General features: G+C 36.7%; 1 pseudogene; it reads right to left on the minus strand.

The window, feature by feature from the left end:
• Positions 1-379: 379 nt before the first annotated feature.
• Positions 380-5,737, minus strand: LOC114039743 (annotated as a pseudogene).
• Positions 5,738-5,837: the final 100 nt, after the last annotated feature.

Genomic DNA, 5,837 nt, shown 5'->3' on the forward strand with positions numbered 1-5,837 from the left:
AAAATTAGAGGAGAAATAGATAAACTGGAAAGCAAAAAAAAATCCTCTAGAAATTATAAGTAAAATTAAATGTTTGTTCTTTGAAAAGACTAAAAAATGATAATGCTTTACTCAATTTGACTAAAAAGATGAAGGTAGAAAATAAAATCAGCAAAATAGCAAATGAGCAAGGAGAAATCATAACAAAATCAGAAGACTTAAATACAATATCCAGAACCTATTATGCTCTGTTATATGCTAACAAAACTGAGAACACAAAAGAAAAAAGGCAATACTTTCAGAAATATAAATTACTCAAACTACCAAGCACACAAAAGAGTGATGCTCAGGAAAAAATGGTCCACCTATACAAGAATGCTATGTATGCACATACAGTGTTTTACTTTTTTGGTCTTTCACTTTTTATCTGAGTGAAAAGAATGCTTCTCTCATTCAGGAGATTTTTTATGCTGAAAAAATTACTTAAAGGAACAAAGAAAATATCCCCAGTAGTTAAATTGTAAGATGTCTCATGTAAAGTACATATAAGATCACCACAGACAATAAAGAATACCACTGTATCTGAACAGACGTACTGTTTTCCCTTTTCTTTTTCAGGCAATTAGGGTTAAGTGACTTGCTCAGGGTCCCACAACTAGTAAGCGTCAAGCATTTGGTCTGAGGCCAGGTTTGAACTCAGGTACTTCTGACTTGAGGGCTGGTGCTTTATCCACTGTGCCACCTAGCTGCCACAGTTTTCCCTTTTCTTTAGTGGACTCCAAACTCAATGTACTAGTGGCAAACAACGAAGTATTTAAAATTTTAAACATTTTCAATGTGTCATCCTGAACGCAAAATTCATGTATACCTTTAAGCTTCACAAGGTCCCTGAAAAACATTTGTTTTCTTTCTGGGTCAAATACACAAGTTGGTTTTAAACGATCTCCAAGAGATACATTCAGAGCAGCAATTGTTTTCTTTTTTCTTTTTGTACCACATTCCTGTTCATCTCCAAGGATTTTGTTCTTTGTAGATGTTAAAACAGTATTCCTTAACCTGGCTAGCCAACTTTCTTCCATGATTGAAATCACAAAGGTTTTAGAATCTGATGTTGGCACTGTTGGAGTCAGATTAACATTTTGAACATCATTGATACATTCCTTAGGGGGTTTTGCAGTACTAGAACAGGCAACATCTTTCTTTCTTGGAGTTTCTTTCAATGAACCTTTTTGCTCATCCAATTTAGGAACCGTGTGCACCATATCACAATTTTCATCACTTGAATATGATAATTCCTTTCTTTTTTGTTTGTTTGGAATAAATGCTTCTTTTGGCTTGGCACAAACAGATTATTTTTGTTGTTTGAGTGGAATCGTTCCTTTCCCCAAAGTCTTGATAGGTATCTTTTTTGTGTTTTTAGATGGTTTGGGATTTTTTTTTATGGTTTACTAGTAACTATAAAGCAAGACTGTAAAACAGATTACTATGTTCTGCTGTAACTACCCACCAATTAGATGGATGCTTAGAAATTTGTGGACTTCTTGTAATAGTGAACTTTGCAGATGGGTTTTATTTCAGTGTAATTTCTCTTTTCTTAGATATTTATTGGTTTTTAAATGACCTTATACAACCAAATCTTAGAAAATGAAATCAAAGAAAAAAAATCCTGCTCCCCATGGATTCACAAGAGAATTCTATTAATTTTTTTTAACAAAAATATGATTAGAGTTACTAAGTCTTTCAAGTTGATTTTCTATTTAATATTTTTTCCTTAGTACATGTAAAATCCATTTTTAATATTCATTTTTTCCCATCCTTCTCCTCTTCTTGAGAAGATGAGCAGTATTATATAGGTTGTACATGTGCAGTCATGCAAAATATATTTCCATATTAGTCATGTTGTGAAAGAAAATGCAGAATCCCTCTCCCCTACAAAAACAAAAACAATAAAGTAAGTTTTTTAGAAAGTATATTTTGATCTGCATAAACACTCCATTAGTTCTTTCTCTGGAAGTGGATAGCATTTTTCATCATAAGTCCTTCAGAATTGTCTTGGATCATTGTAACACTGAGAATAGCTAAGTCATTCACAGTTCATCATTATAAAATATTGCTGTTATTATGTACAATGTTCTCCTGGTTCTATTCATTTCACTTTGCATCAGTTCATGAAAGTCTTTCTAGATCTTTCTGAGTGCATCCTACTCATTATGTATCATAAAAACAATCATATACCTTCACAATCATTTACCACAACTTATTCAGCCATTCCCCAATGGGTGGACATTCCTTTAATGTCTGGGTTTTTGCCACCACAAAATGAACTGCAATAAATACTGTTGTATACATAAGTCCTTTTCCTTTTTTAGATCTCTTTGGGATATGGACTAGTAGTGGCATTGCTGGTTCAAATGGTATGCACCATTTTATAGCCCTTTGGGCATAGCTCCAAATTGCTCTCCAGAATGGTTGAATGACTTCACAACTGCACCAACAGTCCATTAGTAGCTCAATTTTCCCATATTCCTTCTAACATTTATCATTTTCCTCTTTTGTTATATTAGCCCATTTGATAGGTGTGGGGTGGTACCTCAGTGTCATTTTAATTCTCATTTCTCTAATCAATATTGATTTAGAGGAATTTTTCATGTGACTATAGATAACTTTGATTACTTCATCTGAAAACTGCCTGTTCATATCCTTTGGCCATTTAAAAATTGGGGAATGACTTGTATTCTGATAAATTTGACTCAGTTCTCTATAAATTTGAGAAATGATATCTTTATTAGAGAAACTTGCTGTAAATTTTTTTTCACATTTATGATTACTATATATTTCCCTCCATCCCATTTTCCCTCTGTTTATCCTACTCTCTTTCCTTTCATCCTGCCTCTCCTGAAAAGTGTTTTGCTTCTGATTGCCATCTCCCCCAATGTGCCCTCCCTTCTATCAGCCCATCCCTTCCCCTCACCCTCCTACTTTCTTGTAGGGTAAGATAGACTTCTATATTGAACTGACAGTGTTATTTCTTCTTTGAGTGAATTCTGATTAGAGTAAGGTTCAAGCACTCTCTTCCAACCCCCTTCCCCATTTTCCTGTCCACTGTAAAAACTCTTTCACGCCTCTTTTATGTGAGATAGTTTACCCTATTCTACCTTTCCCTTCCCCCTTCTCCCAATGCATTCCTATTTCTCAACCTTTAATTCTATTTTAAAGATATGATTCCATCATATTGAACTCATGCCTGTGACATCTGTCTATGCATATTCCTTCTAACTGCCCTACTGATGATAAAGTATTTAGGAGTTACAAGTATCATCTTCCCATGCAGGAATGTAAACAGTTTAACCTTACTAAATCCCTTATGATTTTTCTTTCCTATGTACCTCTTTCTCACTCTTCCATTCTTCATTTGAGACTCTCCCAACATAATAAACATACATGTTCCCTCTGTCTATGTAGATCCTTCTAATTGCCCTACTAATGATAGAGTTCTTAGGACTTACATCTGTCATCTTCCCATATAGAAATGTAACCTTATCAAGTCCCTTATTAAGTCCATTATGATTTCTTACTCAGGTTTTCTTCTAATGCTTCTCTTGAGTCCTGTGTTTTGTCTTGTGAATGCCAAATTTTCTATTCAGCTTTAGTTTTTTCATCAGAAATGTTTAAATGTCCTCTATTTCTTTAAGTGTCCATTTCACTCTGTAGGATGATGCTCAGTTTTGCTGGGGAGCTTATTCTTGGTCCTAATCCTAGCTCCTCTGCCTTCTAGAATATCATATTCCAAGTCTTCTGCACCTTTATAGTGGTGGATGCTAAATCTTGTGTGATCCTAACCATGGCTCCTCAGTAACGAGTTACTTCTTTTTGGCTGCTATCAGTATGCTCTTCTTGATCTGGAAGTTGTGGAATTTCACTATAATATTCCTGGGGATTTTCATTTTGGGATCCCTTTCAGGGGATAATTGGTGAATTCTTTCTATTTCACTTTTGTACCCTATCTCTACTTTGCCCAGATAACTGGGAAGTTTATCTTTATAATGTTGTTAAATATGATTAGGCTTAAGGCAGCATGGTGGCAGAGCGGACAGAGCACTGATCCTGGATTCAGGAGGATCAGAAAAAATCTGGAAAGACTTACACAAACTAATACAAAGTGAAGTGAGCAGAACCAGGAAAACATTGTACACGCTAACAGCAATATTGTATGATGAAGAATTGTGAATAACTTGGCTATTCTCAGCAATACAATGATCCAAGATAATCCCAAAGGACTTATGGTGAAAAATGCTATCTGCCTTTAAAGAAAGATTGTATTCAGACTGGGGCATACTGTCTTTCTTTCTTTCTTCCTTCTTTTCTTTCTTTCTTCTTTCTTTCTTTCTTTCTTTCTTTCTTTCTTTCTTTCTTTCTTTCTTTCTTTCTTTCTTTCTTTCCTTCTTTCTTTCTTTCATTCTTTCTCTCTTTCTTTCCTTCCTTCTTTCTTCAACTATTCTTGTACAAAATGACTAATATAGAAGTGTTTTACAGAATTGCACATGTTTAATCCATATCAGATATTTTTTAGTCTTAAAGAGGGAGGAGGGGGCAGAGCGAGGGATAGAATTCGGAACTCAAAACTTTTTTTAAAATGTTAAAAATTGTTTTTATATGCAATTAGGGAAAACATTGTTAAAAACTAAAAAAAGAAAGATTATCCTGATTTCCCAGGCTTCTCTCTAATTCTGAGTTCTGTTAGGCTATGACCTTAGAGAACAGGTAATCAGGGGAGATGGGAAGAGGAGAGAGGGCCACTGTGACCTTGGTCAGCCCAAATAAAAATAATTGTCAATCCCAATTAGTTTCCTACCCTTGCCTAACCTGCCCCTCTCTGTATCTTCCTAAAAAATGCCATAATCCACTTACTTCTGTTACTAGCTCTGTTCCCTCTCTCCTCCCACAAAGTGCAGCTCAGAAGCAGATATGGCCGGTACCCAAACCAGTGGTGCTGTCCAGGGCCACCCTCCCAGGTAGAGAATCAGAAGACCTGGGTTCAAATCCCGGCTCTGCTATTGGTTAGCTGTCTGACCTTTACCTCTCAATTTTTTCATCTGCAAAACCAACAGGCCAGAAATGTTCGTATTTGTAGATAATGATTGTCTATCCTTAAAAATACATTTACAATTTTGAAAAAACAAAAATGAAGTTAGAGGATCCCCAGGTTAGAGGATCCCAACTCTAAATCCTAAGATCTAATAATTGTTCCCCCCACTCCCATAACTCCCTAATTAGATCAAAGTATAAATGGTTCACATATAGGGCTTTGGGTCAGAGATTTGTCTCTGTCATTTTTGGATCAGTTCTTAATTTGTTGTGATTATGTTTAAAGGAATATTTGGTTAACAACAGGTACAGGATCCCAAGCTCCACAGGCAGAGACTATCCCACTGAGGGGTTTCTTAGGGCTTACCTGATACAATTCTCTCCTCACACAAGGGAAAAATAGATGGCCCAGAGAGAGGGAGGGACATACTTAAGAAGAAGAAAGGATTGGGATTGAGAATGTTATACAGATGGGATGAGTGCCAATGCCAACCCTTACCTCCAGGCCTAAGCATAAAAGACAGGGACAGACCAACTTGGACCCAGCCCTGGCTCAGCATCTCCACAGACCTAGACAACACTGAAGAGGTGGCCACTGCCACCTCCATAATGCTGGTCTCTGGGCTGCTGCTGGGGGCACCATTCTTTTGCCTCTCAGCCCTGGTGGTACTCTCTGTATGGAGACAGAGGAAGAAATGCAGCAGCCTTCCCCCTGGGCTCACCCCCCATGCAACTACCTGCAGGTCAACACCCAGAAGATCTATGACTCCCTC

Source organism: Vombatus ursinus, unplaced genomic scaffold (genome assembly GCF_900497805.2).
Source record: "Vombatus ursinus unplaced genomic scaffold, bare-nosed wombat genome assembly UNPS02012301.1, whole genome shotgun sequence".
Taxonomy (NCBI): Eukaryota; Metazoa; Chordata; class Mammalia; order Diprotodontia; family Vombatidae; genus Vombatus; species Vombatus ursinus.